Genomic DNA, 16,751 nt, shown 5'->3' on the forward strand with positions numbered 1-16,751 from the left:
TTGAGCTTTAGATGGTGGTTGTCCATCCAGCTCTGGATGTCCCTCAGGCAAGCAGAGATACGGGCTGAGACCTGCGTATCAGACGGCGGGAACGAGACGAAGAGTTGGGTATCGTCCGCATAGCAGTGGTAGGATAGCCCATGTGCAGTGATCACCGGGCCAAAGGAGCGAGTGTAAAGAGAAAAAGGAAGCGGGCCAAGGACTGAGCCCTGGGGAACTCCTGTGGCAAGGGGCCAAGGTGTCGATACCGAACTAGCCCAGGCAACCTGGAAGGAGCGACCAGAGAGGTAGGACTCAATCCAGTCCAGGGCTGTGCCACAGATGCCCGTTGCTGACAGGGCAGACAGGAGGATGGAGTGATCCACAGTGTCGAAGGCAGCAGAGAGATCTAGAAGAATGAGGACAGAGGAGAGGGAGGCTGCTCGTGGGCTGCCCCAAAAAAACAAAAAGCAGAGCATGCTCAACCCAAGTACAGACAAAGCGCTGTACGGTCCTGAACACTTTTGCTTTCACTTTTTAGGCAACATGCAATTCCATGCCGAGAAGGGGAGGAGTAATGCAAGTAAAAAAAACAAAACAGATTTTGTTCCATGAGTTTTCATAATTAACAGTTACTTCGCAGTTTTTATAGTTTTTTTAGCTGATGCTTTCATCCAAAGTGACTTAGGTTGGTTAGACTAAGCAGGGGAGCAGAGTGGAGAAAAGGGCCTGGTAACGGGTAAGAATAAGGCCCCGATCTTAATAAGATCACTGCTCTTATTGTGGCTATGCTGGGGCTTGAACCACCAACCTTCCAGGTCCCAGTCATGCACCTCAGCCAGGAGGCTATAGGCTGTTTTGTATGTGGATACTGAACCATAGATAGACAGACAGACAGACAGACAGCCAGTCAGGAACTCGGTTTAAGAGGTTGAAGAAATCCACTTCATGCCTCAAAAACATTTCAGATTGTCTCAGATATGTAGGCCATATTTTTTTCCCTCACATACCAGGGCAATAGGTGGATTATCAAGACATATGTACATGTAACATGGAAGAGTGGAAAGACTCTACATGCATTATCTTTTTTGGTCACTAGGTGGTGAAAGAGTTCATGTGATCCACTGAAGTCTCAAACTGGAAAATCAGTCATGCCTGTCATCCGGATAGTTTTAGCCAACACACCGGGGCAGCCTGTAGTCTAGTGGCTAAGGCACATGACTGGGAACTGGGAGGTTGTTGGTTCAAGCCCCCACCGGGGCAGCCTGTAGTCTAGTGGCTAAGGCACATGACTGGGAACTGGGAGGTTGTTGGTTCAAGCCCCGGTGTAGCCACAATAAGATCCAAGGGCTGTTGGGCCCTTGAGCAAGGCCCTTAACCCCGTATTGCTCCAGGGGAGGATTGTCTGCTTAGTCTAATCAACTATAGTTTGGTTTGGATAAAAGCATCAGCTCAATAATTAATAATAGGGTAACCAGTTAAAATAAGGTGCCATGAATTGGCATGTTAACTAACTACTACTGTGTAGTTAATCTGTATAGCTCTGTTCATCATTAATTTATTGTCCATTAGTTAATGGCAATTCATGAGACCAATTCTAATTATTATGGTAAATGGTTGGAATTTATATAGTGCCTTTATCCAAAGCGCTGTACAACTGATGCTTCTCATTCACCCATACACACTCACACACCATTGGTGATTGGCTGCCATGCAAGGCACTAACCAGCTCGTCAGGAGCATTTGGGGGTTAGGTGTCTTACTCAGGGACACTTCGACACACCCAGGGTGGAATCAAACCGGCAACCCTCCGACTGCCAGACGATTGCTCTTGCCGCCTGAGCCAATGTCAGCCCCTCTGTTGTTATTATCTGCTCAGGTGCGATTGGTCTGGATGGGCACTAAACCAAGGTGCGAAACACATGCCCATGACAGTCCTGTAGATGTTCCAGCCTGGTTAAACAGATGATGTGTAATGGTGTGGGCTAATCGGTTCAATGAGTCAATGAACCGCATCCATGATGGATTCGATGGATCCGCATCCATCTCTAGTTAGCTGGCATAGCTTTTCGAAATTACATTTAAATACCATTTGAAATGCAAAGCCAATGTCACTGCAACGTGGCATGAGAACTGTTATGAGATTAACTGCAACCGCAGTTGATACCTCAGTTCTGTGTGCAGTCTGCACTCAATTGTGCTTACAATGACCACGACAGACTATGACGATGTTACCAAATTTCTGGGAGAATGGGGACATTTTCAAAAACTGATCGCATTACTCCTCTGTATAAGCGTAATTCCTAACGGGTTGACAGGTTTTTCCGTTGTATTCATCGCTGACACGCCTCCGCACCACTGCTTGATACCACCAAACGCCAATATTAGCGCAGAATGGAGAAACTATTCTATTCCACTGGAAGAAGATAATGGGGAGATGCGGTACAGCAAATGCACCCGATACAAACTGGACGTAATAAAGCGTCTTTCAGACAACGGATCCGTGCCTGGAATCGACGTGAATGTCACTGAAATAGAACAGGAAAGCTGTAAGGATGGATGGCATTACGACCGATCAATTTACATTTCAACCATCGTGTCCGAGGCAAGTGACTTTCGTTTATTTGTAATTGATACGTGTGTCAGTTAATTAAAAGAAAAACGTAATAACCTGAAGTAGGTGTCGTGAGCCACGGACCCCTTGCCGAGCTCAGACCTCACGTTCCCACGAGCAGTACCTCACCATGAAGTGTCTCGGGGACGAACTCAAGTACTCCGAACGTCCTGGAGCCCTGGTAAGTTCTACTGAACTTCCAGCTCAGTCTCAAAGTGAAGGGTGTGATGCAAATCTGGTAATCGATGTCCTGTATTCAATGTATTCCTCTAAAGAATCTTTATCACATATGATTATAGTAAGATATACTTTATTATAATCAATCAAAAGAATAGAGTTGTACAAATTACAGTGTACATATCATCTTTTGCAGTTTGCTAATCACATGCAAGTTACATATACCCCTCTTAGCTCTTTCTAAATTACCTTTCCACCACGATGTTTAAAAATCAAGGTACACCCTTCCTATATCCATCCTCTTTGGCCGTAGCCTTATCCTATAGCTCCCCCTTCTTGACGTTTAAAAAGAAACTATTCCTATAATATTATATTTATCTAAATATGATAATTTCTCTACATTTTTCTACTTTATATAGTACCCTAATAAGAAATAAAAGATATATAAAAGTAAACTTATAATATGTTACTTTTCCTACTTCTACAAGTAATATAGATTATAATTACCACTCCAGCTTGGTTATAATTGTTCTGCGTGGCTCTTTCTTCACCAGCTCGTAGATATCTTCTGAAGCCAAATTCTGGGATCCTGCTCTAAGGTCTAAAAACTTATCCCTTATATATCTTTTTTGCATACAAAAGTGTACCTTTTTTGATAAGAAATGCCCCCATTATGTCAAGCGGGAAGACATTTATCTTTTATATAACCTGTTTTTTTAATGATCATATTAATTATTTCTGTTTTTCCAATTGTCATTTTCTCATACCTCAAAAGAACTGTCCCCAATATTTTATTTCATGGGCCCCTCTGGTTTGGGAATTTCCACCATCTTAATATATGAGTGGAAAAACACTAGCCCTTATGTTGTTTTTAATGAACCTATTCATCACTGGTGTCTGTGTCAGTTTCATAATCTCTCCTTGACTTCCTCCAAACTTTGATCTCATGTAAGCCAGACGTTAAAGCCTGCCACCATCCCAACACCCTCTTCAGGTGCCCCTTTTTGTGGCGCCTTAAGGGATCTACAAAGGTCATCCAGCTAATAGCTGAGTGTAATTCATCATTTAACTCCTCTATAGTCAGTCCTTTAAATCTATTCGATAAATTATTTGTGTTATCCTCAGGGAGGCCCTTGAAGCCTCTTAATTTTCTTTCGGTATTGACGTCCATGCCATTTTCCTTATCTCTTTTACATTTTTCAATCTCCTCCTGCTCTTTGATTTCCCAATTATTTTCATTGTCTTTCTCATCCTGTTTTTTTAACCAGGCCTCGTGCTCCTCCCCTGTAGGAGCCAGCCCACACGTGTCAACCAAGTATGTTATCACATCTATCATCTCCTTGAATGCAAAACTCCCTGGGTCCCCAATTTTCCGTTCTGCGTGTTCAGCACCTTCCATGGTCATGCTAGAACACATTCTACGCATGGCCTCAGTCAGGCCTTTAGCCTTGCTCTCTAAAACCCTGAATCTAAGTCCTCTGACTTCAGACTCCTCAGTATCCATATACGGTTGTACATTTATCTTGTACCATATACTTCTCCTCTTACGGGAGCTTTTACTCCTACCCCATTGGCGTGTGCGAGGGGTTAACAATGCATTCCTGCTTAACCCATCTTCTGTCAATCTCTCATCAGGAGGGCCTAGGGCCGGGTCCTCGACATAGGTATGAATGTTTTAACATGTACAGAACTGTAAATATGTGCTCTTGTCATCAGTGGGATCTGGTGTGTAGTGATGCATGGAAGGTCCCCATGACCACTTCTGTGTTATTCTTTGGATTGTTAACGGGAGCCTTTTTTCTGGACAATTGTCGGACAGGTAATTTTCTCTCTCTCTCGCCCCCTCCAATCACCAGCAAGTTCTCAGAACTTTAAAATAGTTGCAATAATCTCTCTCTCTCTCTCTCTCTCTCTCTATCTCTCTCTCGTTTTTTAGGTTTGGGAGAAAAAACATTCTCTTCGTTACAATCGGAGTTCAGACTTTGTTCATATTCTTCCAGATTTTCTCCACGTCCTGGTTTATGTTCTCTGCACTTTTCTTTGTAGTTGGAATGGGAGAAGTTTCTAACTTTGTGACGGCATTTGTCCTAGGTAATTATGAGCCATTTCATTCAATGAATGAATTCAAACTGAGCTAGTGGCCACCCAGTGGGCTCAAGAATAACTTGCAATGCACAAAACATACTTAAAAAATAAACTATATAATTATTAAGATAGGGCGGCACGGATAGGGTGCAGTGGGTAGCACTGCTGCCTCACAGCAAGGAGGTCCTGGGTTTGAATCCCCGTCAGCCGGAGTTTGCATGTTCTCCCCGTGTCTGCATGGGTTTCCGTCCAAAGACATGCAGGTTAGGCTGATTGGAGAGTCTAAATTTCCCGTAGGTGTGAGTGTGCCCTGCGATGGACTGGCAACCTGTCCAGGGTGTATTCCTGCTTTTTGCCCAATGTATTCTGGAATAGGCTCCAGCCCCCCTGCAACCCTGTTCAGGATAAGTGGGTTAGGATAATGAATTAATGAATTAATTCATTATGAAGATAAACTATGAAAAATACTACAATCTATGATTTCTATGAACAAGCACCATGTTTCAGACATATTCCCATGGGCATTTTGCCATTGACACCATTTGCATTGTTCAATTTCATTTCTACATTTTTGAATTTTAAGTTAGTGGAGGGATCGCTCTGCCCTCACTTTATGGAAATATAGGAACATAGTGAAACATACTGCCAGTGATGCAGGAGCAGCATAAACACAAGGCATGATTGTTCAAGCTGACAGGAAGGCCACACCAACTCAAATAACCACACAGTGCAACAGTGGCATGCAGAAGAACATGAACCCACACCATGCCAGACCTTCAAGTGGATGGGCTATAGCAGCAGAAGACCAATAAAGTGGTCACTGGGTGTAGTTTGTCAATGTAGTAGATACAGTGATAGGCTTTGGATCTCATCTTTCAGCACTGCTGCAGTTATACCTGTTGTCCTCCTGTTCTCTATAAATGTTGTGTAAAGGAACAGAAGTTTTGACTCCACGCATTCGGACCATATACTGCACTGCGGGAGTGTCCACTTTTTTTGCCGTTGGCTACATGTTGCTTCCCCTGACGGCCTTCTTCATCAGAGACTGGAGAATGCTGCTGATCGCCATAGCTCTGCCAGGAGTTTTCGGTTTCCCCCTGTGGAGGTAGGTGTGCGATACAGTTTCATGTATCTTGTCCTGTAGGTCATCATGTATCCTCACTGCACTAACCTTAGCTAAGCAACGCTATTGCAATTATGTATCCCCACTGCATTAACGTTAGCTAGCTAGCTTACTGGTTTACGTAACACCAGACGACATTCACACACAAGTCATTTGTCTTTGCTGGAGACGTTTATCTGGGCACTGTCGGGTATTACATTACATTTACATTAATGGCATTTGGCAGATGCTCTTATCCAGAGCGGCAAAGTGCAAAATACAGACCCATAACCAGGGATAAGTGCGCTAATACCGATCCAGTCACAGGCACACATCACTAACGGTATGCCTTCTTATATCGACTGTGTCACACAAATCAAATTTTCTTCTGAACTAATACAGAGAACACAAACTAAACAACGACATAAGAAAATGCCCGTAGGTATGAGTGTGTTAGTGAATGGTGTGTGTGCCCTGCGATGGACTGGCGACCTGTCCAGGGTGTATTCCTGTCTTTCGCCCAATGTATGCTGGGATAGGCTCCAGCCCCCCTGTGACCCAGTTCAGGATAAGCAGATTAGGATAATGAATGAATGAATGAACAAACTGCACCATACAAGCTTGCAACCTGTCCTGGGACGTGCGAATCAGATTGGTGCTTCTGACAGGTGCGCTTTTGATGGCAGGCAGCAAAATGGGAAAGATGGTGTCTTGGTAAAAGACATAGCAGACTGACTATGTGCGGGGTGGCGGGGTGGCCAATCAGATTTTAGGGGTGGCACCGGCCCCCCCTTTAGAACCGCCCTTGCTGAGGCCAGAGTTTGAGTTTTAGTTTAGGTTTTATTTATATACATTTAAAGGTAAACAAAACAAAATTCTGACACAAATAAGACAAAACACGGAAACACTGGTGTGTGCGGTCAGGCAGTGTAGTACATAACATAACATAAGGTAATGGCCAGGCCATTCAGCCCAGCAATGCTCGCCTTTTCCTAGCGTACCTACTGCCCAAATTGCCTAAAAGCGAAATAAAATCTAACACTGTATCAAGCCTGGTCTTGAAAACCCTCAGTGTTTCCTCCACTACATGCGCTGGCAAGCTATTCCACACATTGACCATTCGCTGTGTGAAAAAATACTTCTGAATATCTGTACGGAATTTCTCCTTTGACAGTTTCCATTTGTGACCTCTCCTTCTGCTAACCGAACATGAATAATACTTCATTTTGTTAATCCCTTGAATGAATTTAAAAGCCTCAATCAAATCCCCCTTAGCCTCATTTTACTCAATTTAAAGAGATTAAGCATCCTAATCTATCCTCGTAACTCTCATCTTTCATACATGGAATCAATCTGGTTGCCCTTCTCTGAACCTTTTCTAGTGCCTCTATGTCCTTCTTATAGTGCAGTCCCCAGAACTGCACACAGTACTGCAAGTGTGGTCTAACAAGAGTATTGTATAAGGTGAGTATAACTTCCTTGGATAATCAATACTCCTGGCTATTTATCCTAACATCCTATTGGCCTTCTTTACTGCTACTGCACATTTACACAAATAACTGGTGTATTGTAGAGTCCTTAACAGAAACAGATGAGTATTCTCCCCCCCCCCCAAAAAAAACAAAACAAAAAAACGACATAGGGGAGCGACCCCTGTTCCAAAGTCGGTGCACAAAACAGTTCTCCACTACTAAAAAAAAAAAAACTAAACATTGGTTCACTTTTTTTTCCAAACAAACACCAAACATCTCTTCAAAAACCTCCGCCAATCTCACACCCCTCCACTTCCAGCTGCGTCCGTTTTAAGCTCTTATGGAGGAGGAAACTACGTCTTGCAGCCATGTGCAAAATAAAATAAATAAATAATAATAAATACATTTAAAAAACGTGTACAACATGACGTATGTATGCGACCTCATACTAGAAATACCTAGCAGCTGTCAGACATTCCCTGGGCTTGTCACTGCTTGTGCTGCTTCTGCATCCTTTGCCTGCTCCTCAAAATGAAGTATTCCTCTTGCCTAACAATCGTTGTGCTATGAATTTATGCTCTAGTCTGTTGCAATAATTGCTGTTCAATTAATTTTTTTGCTCAAATAATCGCTGCTCTATGAATTTCTGTCTTTCGGGTCTTAACAAGGCAAGAGGCTGGTGTTTAAGTAGCATTTGGTTTTTTAAATGAATTTATTTATTCCCCAATCTTGGTTGCAAATGGTTTTATTAATAATTTTTCCAACAGGTTGCACTCGCTAACATAATCAGAACCCCATCACTAATTGACACCTCCTATTCCTGATGCTTAGCCTTTATGATCCTTGGGCAAGGCTAACCTAATCTATGTACATTCTGTGTTCAAATAGCGGGCATATTTATATATTTATACTTTCTTAAGTAAGTAGTAAGTTTGCATGCTGGACAGGTAAAACAAGATAGTGAGACTGATGCTGATGGAATATGAGGAAACTGGTTGCATGCCTAGGGTACATTTTGTCTTCATATGAAGAGTGTTTTTTTCTTACTTACAGGAAATACGTAACAGCTGCTATATTTCCATGAACATTTACCAGACAGAACACAACCTTGTAAAACCTTGTGTGAATTCTACTACTCAAATGATCTCATGCAGATGCAACTTTAATTTCATGGTTGCAGAGCTGTACCCTTATAGAACCGCACCATGAACTGACTTTGTGTTTGGACAGGTTAATCCCGGAGTCTCCCCGATGGCTTCTCTCTCAGGGCCGGGTGGAGGAGGCAGAGGCCATTTTGAGAGGTGCTGCCAAGAAGAACAGAGTCAAAGCCCCGGAGGTCATCTTTCAGCCTCTCCAGGTCCTGCTAATCTTACCTTCATACAAATGTCTCCACAATTGCCATTGCCTGTACTATCCAGTCACAGCATCCTTTGTATGGTCACCTCCAGACAAATGTATGCACTCTACCTTAGTCCTCCCTCCTGATTTCCCCCGACCCCCTTTCTGATATCCCTATCCCTCTTGTCTAACCCCCCCCCCCCCCCCCCAAAAAAAAGAAGAAAAATGCACTTATGATGACTATATGTTTAGAACAGCATTTCATGTGTATTTTCCAAGTTATGGATGTGATGCTTTGACTTGTGGAAGAACCTATGCACTTGAAAATCACTTTGGATTAAAAGCATCTGCCAAATGACTAAAATGTAAATGTAAATGTGACCACTTAATTCGGTATTTATTGGATTTATGAGTCTTCTGCTGCTGTAGCCAATCTACTTCAAGATTCCATGTCTTGTGTGTTCAGAGATGCTCTTCTGCATACCACTGCTGTAACGTGTGGAGGTACCTGTCAGCTTGAACCAGTCTAGCCATTTCCTCTAACCTCTCTTAATAATAAGGTGTTTTTCACCCAGAGAACTGTTGCTCACAAGATGTGTTTTATTTTTGGAATCATCAACTATAGAGACTGTTGTGTGTGAAAATGCTATGAGATCAGCATTTTCTTTTAACCAAACCGTCTGGTGTCATTTAGATCACATTTCTTCCCCATTCTGATCTGAACAACAACTCAACCTCATGATTGGCTGGTTATATATTTGCTTTAACAAGCTGGAGTACAGTTATATCTAATAAAGTGGTCACAGACTGGATAGTAACAGTATATCACCTTGTTGTACTCCATTTGCTCCTCCATATACTTTCAAACCAGTTCCTCAAGAGCATAGATGTTGGATACTTGACTGGATCACCATGGGTTTAAAGCCAATACGTTCATTGTGATGTGTTGCTTTAGGCAGAATACCAGGAAACGTTGAACCACCACAACATCTGTGATCTCATTAAGTCCAGCAGCATCCGCTGGATCACGATCAAACTGATCCTAATGTGGTAAGTGTCCCAAGATTTAGCCTAAATTACATGAATCATGTGAGACTGCTCAAAGCCAAGAGTAATAGATTCACTTTTATGTAAACCTCATTTTTTTCCCAAACGTTGAACATGGATGGCTGAAACCTCTAAACAATCTCCCATCTTTTCAGGGTGATAATCTGCCTTGGGTACTTTGCCTTATCTTTGAACACCTCAAATCTGTCTGGGGACCCCTTTTTGAACAGTTTCTTTTCGGCGGCTGTTGAAGTCCCAGCCTACATTTTGGCCTGGCCCCTATTTCGCTCTTGCCCAAGGCGACTGTGTCTCTCTCCCACGCTGTTCCTCAGTGGAGTGGTATTACTGGTCACACAGCTCATACCAGGAAGTAAGTGTCATCAAGAGGGAATCAGCAAGGCACTGTTTATTTCTGTACCTCAGCTCACAAACTAGCCCTGTTCACAACATGCATCTTAATCCATATTTTCTGAGTCAGCATCAGACTCGTCCAGTTTTCAATTATTATTATTTTTTACCCAATGTAGCTAGCTGACTAGTGCCACATATCAGTATTATTTATTGAAATACATTATTTATTTTCATCACACCTTATTTAAAACAGCTCCACATATTTGGGATTATATAACTGCGAAATTGGCTCAAAAATATCTGCCTGTTTTTAAAGAAGAATTAACGTAAAGATAACATTTGTCCCACAGTGCTTCAAACCTGGTAATGGTGTGGGTTCCATGTGCAAAAGGGTCAAAGTGGGCAAGGAATACAAGGGATTCAGCACAATTGGTTCATAGTTTCAATAAAAAAAAGGTTTTGCAGATACAAACAATATATTGCTATTGAAATTATTTTCAGGATGCCCTCATTTCCCTCATGGCAGGTTGGGATCAGTCAGTTCTGTAATCTCTCTTTAATTGACAGAGCTGAGTTCAGTGTCTATTGCACTGGAGATGATGGGGAAATTTGGATTCTCGGTGGCTTACATTCTGGTGTACGCTTTCACGGCGGAGCTGTACCCCACCGTCCTGAGGAACACCGCGGTGGGCACCTGCTCCACCATTTCCCATCTGGGCAACATCGCAGCACCCTATTTCCTCTATATGGGTTAGTGAGGCTCGATACTAGCTCCACACATCCTGTCAACATCCCACAGCCGGTGGGCTCTCTTTAAATAAGCACCCCTCTTTCACCTAGAGGCTCATATGTGCACCACAATGAGGTGCCAAAAACAAATTAGCCATCCGGCCACTCTGGATATTGGCCTAGCAGTGGCAAACTCTGCTTTTTCCTTCCCTTATGCAGGAACCTATTACAAGTCCTTGCCATACATATTAATGGGGAGCCTCTGTGCTTTGGGGGGGTTGCTTGGCCTCCTGCTTCCTGAGACCTATGGTTTGCCTCTCCCAGAGACCATCGATCACATGCAGACTATTCAAAGGTAAGGCAGCCACATCTCACAAACACAGGGTCTGCTGCCTCAGCTGTTAGCACTGTGCTGCAGCACCTTCTGAGATCGAATGTTCGTTGAATTAATGGTTATTATTCAATGCCAATAAAGGAATATGACAATTTTTCATCCATTTTGTTTCCCTCAGGTATAAAAAGCGACAAACATCAAATCGAGGGCGGCCTGTAGTGTAGTGGTTAAGGTACATCACTGGGACCCGCAAAGTCGGTGGTCCGACCCCGGTTGTAGCCACAATAAGATCCGCACAGCCGTTGGGCCCTTCAGCAACGCCCTTAACCCTATATTGCTCCGGGGAAGGATTGTCTCCTGCTTAGTCTAATCAACTGGATAAGAGCGTCTGCCAAATGCCATTAACGTAATGTCTATGAGCTCCAGCAGCCATTGTAATAAATTATGAAGGGTGATGCTTTTCTTCTGACTGCAGTTTTTTCTCAACTGGCCTTTTCTTGGTGGTTGGTTTTGGCCTGGTTTTTGCATGACTGTTTCCTCTGTCTTTTTGGGGTGTCTCTGTAAAAAGTGTGAAACAAATATAACTGAATTGAATTATGCTGAATGTGCACTTACAAGTTACTCTGGATTAGAGTGTCTACAAAATAGCGGTTTCACTGCCGACTTGATAAAAATGCCTCATATATAGTATCATTTCATAAAATTACCTTGATGTAACCACAGTATTTCACTCATTAAAACATTCAGGATGGACTGGGTGCATTTCTTCATTCATGAATTTTCAGTGAATAATACTGTGGATGACCCTTCTACATCATACAGAGTACAGCAAACCTTAGCTGATTTGCTGTCTACAGGCACAGACACTATCCTTACCTAATTAGATGATATGCATATAAGATGATGTGGATACTTCTTCCAATTAATCATTCTACTGCTGCAGAAGATCCGCTGTCTGTCTCTCCCACTTTCTCCCCCTGTAAATTCCCGTTCAAAACTGTAAGGTTGTATTTCTTCGTCAAAAACCAAAAGCTCGCCCTCTAACTCGGCGAAGTCAGAGCTGTTCGTCATATCGCTCAGGCTAGCCAAGGTAGGTACTGTGATATGTGTATACTAACGTTCACCCTATTTCCAAGGGTGGAGTTTGAGCTCCCGTTTCCTTCTGGGTAACACACACTGCCCTGAGAAGTTTTGCCCCATATTTAGGAAACGGCTACACTGACAGTTATTTCCTACACACATCATTTAAGCATTTAATCCAAATAAACTCAGCTGAAAAAAGCGCGACACTGCCTGCTATGCATATTCCTCAACGGCAGTAAGCAACAGAACCGGAGCCGGAGAAGTACCGTAAGTTATTTGCTGTTGTGACATCACTCTGATTTCAGAAACCGTTACAAGGCTGGAGTAGTCTAGGGGGATCCAAGATGGCGCTCTGATCACAAGTGTTTGGATGTGCTCCGCAAACCTAAATGTTTTTCTATTATATATGGTGTGAACAAAACAACAATATTAGTTTAGTTTGATGGTATTTGTACCAGGCTACTTTTTGGTAACGCCAATAAACCATGATGAAAGCCTCGGGGAAAAGAAAGAGCGGTGAAGGGAGTGTTAAGGTTAGCTCTGCTAGCGAGCTTTCTATACTAGCTATCGCCGGGCAAGCCGAAGCTAAGAACGTACTCATTGACAACATGCACAACTACGCCGACCAGATGAAGGTGTCTCTGATGGAGGAAGATTTTCCACCTCTTCCCGTTACACCGTCTAAGCCTCCTGCAGTGAAACAGAGAAGAGTTGAAGACATGGAGATGTCTGCCATTCTCTCCCAGCTCTTGTCTCTCCCTCAGCTGATGAACAGCAGGTCCGACGCCCTGGAAAAGATGGTCAGTGACAACTCCAATGTGATTGCTGAAAACGCGAGACAGATTGCAGGCGTCAAAGAATCGTTTGATTTGGTTTATGCTGAGACGAAAGGTGTGAAGGAGAGAGTTGTTCACCTCGAAGCAAGCTCTGACACACGCAAGAAACGGATCTCTCACCGGGAAAGCTATTCGCGCCGATGGAATCTAAAGCTTTACGGCTTGGAGGAGAAGGAGAAGCAGGACGTGTGAAAAGAAGTCATCCAGGTGTGCCAAGCTCTTCTGCCAGAAGCCAAAAGTAAACTACCAGATGTGATTGATACGGTGCATCGCCTCGGTCCCAGGAAACCGAACAACAGCCAACCCAGAGGCATCATCATGCAGTTCACCTCCCAGACCTACCGCGATGCTGTTTGGCATTCTGCGAAAAACTCAACCTATCTGAAGAACAACAACAACAACAAGCTGACAGTGGACCTGTCTGCAGAAGACAGGGAAAGGAGAAATAAGCTGTGGCCCGCCGTAGAAAAGGCACGGAAGGAAAACAAGCTAGCCTTCTTTGTTGGAGGACGTGCTTTTGTGAATGGAGCAGAAATATTCCCACCTTAGAGACACGGTTAGTGTGCCAGATTTAGCACTGGGTACAATCAGGGTTCAGCTTACAGCGTAGGCTTCCTTGTATAGCCTAATGCTATAAAATGTTCTTAAGCTTGTTTAACATGTTCTACTAATGTTACTATTCAGTATGTTCACGTATTTTTGCCTTAAAAAGGTTTGCGGCTCTCATCCTTTTGTTAGTACACTCTTAGTGACCGTAAGTTCTCTATTTCTGTGTATTAACATCTATTTGGTCTAACATCTATTTTTCTTTTCTTATTTTTCCTTTTTATTATTCATTATGTCATTATCTATTATTTCACTCAACGCGAGAGGGCTAAGAAACCATGTTAAACGTAAAGCTACGTTTCTATATTTCAAACAACATAATACTGACTTTTGCTTTATACAAGAATCTCACTCAACTGAACAAGATGCTGATTTCTGGAAATCACAATGGGGATGTGATTCATGGCTGTCTCATGGGTCAGAACGCTCAGCTGGTGTTTGCATTTTGAAAAACCGTTTTATTGGGAAAGTTTTGTTCTCTGACTGTGACAAAAATGGCCATTATATACTCCTGGGACTTGAACTTGCAAACTCTAATTACATCATAGTTAATGTTCATGGTTTCAACTCTCAAAGAGAGAATATTGCTTATATTGACAGTTTAGATGGGCGACTACTTCACTGGTTATCTAAATTCCCAAACTCTTCTGTAGTTCTTGGTGGCGACTTCAATACTGTGCTAGACAATCATATTGATAGGTGGCCTTCAAGGAGCTCAGACTCTGCTAGTTCTCATATAAAGATGTTCACACATAGATTTAATTTAACTGATACATGGAGGGATAGCCATCTACTACAGAAATCATATACGTGGTGCAACAAGTCACTAACAAGCCAGTCACGTATTGATTATTGGCTTATCTCCAAAGAGCTGAAAAATGTTTTAACAGACATTCTACCCTCACCGTTATCTGATCATAAGTCTATCCATATCCTTATTCCTCTATCGCCTTTCTCCACTACCCCTAAGTCCTCATACTGGAAACTTAATAGTACTATTCTTAAACATAGTGTTGTAGCTGACACAATTAAAAAAATGATTATGTTGTACTGGAACAAAGTTCTAAATGAAAATGTGTATAGGGGGAGTTAATTGGGAGTTATTAAAATATGAGATTGCGAAATACCTTAGGAAATACAGTAGTGATTTAACAAAAAGTAGAAGAGCAGAAGAAGATGATACAATCCTTAAGATTGCAACTTTAGCTTCTAAACCAGTAGATGTCCTCACTGAGTCAGAGAAGATTGAACTTATTGAGCAGCAGCATAGGTTGGATGAGATCTATAAACGTAAAGCTGAAGGTGCGTTTGTTCGATCACGTAGAAGATGGCTCGAAGCATTTCTTACAAAAGTTGAAGAATGACATAGACGTGAATTGTTCTTTCTGTGAATTACATCCAGAGACTTGCTCCCATTTGTTTTGGTCTTGTAAATTTACCTATACATTCTGGAAAGATGTGAATGATTTTATAGTTGACAACATTTTTGGGGATTTTGCTTTTTACTATAAAAATGTTATACTTGGCTGCTATGATTATAATGACAAAGATGATAATGCCTTTTTTCTTATTAATTTATTTTTACTTCTCGCCAAATTTCACATTCACAAGTGTAAATTTGCAAACAAAAAAACAAAATTTTGTGTGTTTATGAAGGAATTTGAATTGTATCTGTCAACTATTTCTTCCTCACTAAACCAAAAAGCAATTAGAACAATGAGTGTATGCAATATTTTTAAGATAATTAAGTGAACTACATTCTCGCGTCCTTTCTTTTTATGTTTTATTTTTCTTTATTTTATTTTTATTTTTATTTGTTTACTTATTCTTTTTCTTTTCATATTGATTTATCTATATAGGATGAGAACTGTATTTGTATGTTTGTTGACAATTTGTTATAAAAGTTTGTCGGAAAGTTAGCAAACAACTCTGCACAGAACACTCGAAAAGGTTGCTCTTGTATTTACAGTTTTTGAAGTGAACGAAAGTAGATTGAGGACAGCCTGCTGAAAAACTTGAACACAATGAACACGGTCGACTACGACGATGATACGAAATTTCTGGGAGAATGGGGACCTTTTCAAAAACGGATTATGTTATTCCTCTATATAAGCGTAATTCCTAACGGGTTGACAGGTTTTTACGTTGTATTCATCGCTGACACGCCTCCGCACCACTGTGTGATACCACCAAATGCCAATATTAGCGCAGAATGGAGAAACTATTCTATTCCACTGGAAGAAGATGATGGGGAGATGCGATACAGCAAATGCACCCGATACAAACTGGACGTAATAAACGTCTTTCAGACAACGGATCCGTGCCTGGAATCGACGTGAATGTCACTGAAATAGAACAGGAAAGCTGTAAGGATGGATGGCATTACGACTGATCAATTTACAATTCAACCATCGTGTCCGAGGTAAGTGATTTATTTGTAATTGATACGTGTTTCAGTTAATTAAAAGAAAAGCGTAATAACATGAAGTAGATAAGAATGTTTTAACATGTACAGAACTGTAAATATGTGCTCTTGTCATCAGTGGGATCTGGTGTGTAGTGATGCATGGAACGTCCCCTTGACCACTTCTGGGAACGGGAACCTTTTTTTCTGGACAATTGTCGGACAGGTAATTTTCTCTCTCTCTTGCCCCCTCCAATCACCAGCAAGTTCTCAGTACTTTAAAATAGTTGCAATCATCTCTCTCTCTCTCTCTCTCTCTCTCTCTTTAGGTTTGGGAGGAAAAACATTCTATTTGTTACAATCGGAGTTCAGACTTTGTTCATATTCTTCCAGATTTTCTCCACTTCCTGGTTTATGTTCTCTGCACTTTTCTTTGTAGTTGGAATGGGAGAAGTTTCTAACTTTGTGACAGCATTTGTCCTAGGTAATTATGAGCCATTTCATTCATTACATTACATTACATTATTGGCATTTGGAGGGAAGTACAATTTCAACTGCTACCTGTACAACAAAGATAAGGACGAGGGCCAATGT

The 16,751-nt window shown here is 41.9% G+C and overlaps 2 pseudogenes; both read left to right on the top strand.

The window, feature by feature from the left end:
• Positions 1–2,185: 2,185 nt before the first annotated feature.
• Positions 2,186–11,538, top strand: LOC133133093 (organic cation/carnitine transporter 2-like; annotated as a pseudogene).
• A 4,239-nt stretch (positions 11,539–15,777) lies between these two features.
• Positions 15,778–16,637, top strand: LOC133132474 (organic cation/carnitine transporter 2-like; annotated as a pseudogene).
• Positions 16,638–16,751: the final 114 nt, after the last annotated feature.

The sequence above is a fragment of the Conger conger genome, chromosome 7 (assembly GCF_963514075.1).
Source record: "Conger conger chromosome 7, fConCon1.1, whole genome shotgun sequence".
Taxonomy (NCBI): Eukaryota; Metazoa; Chordata; class Actinopteri; order Anguilliformes; family Congridae; genus Conger; species Conger conger.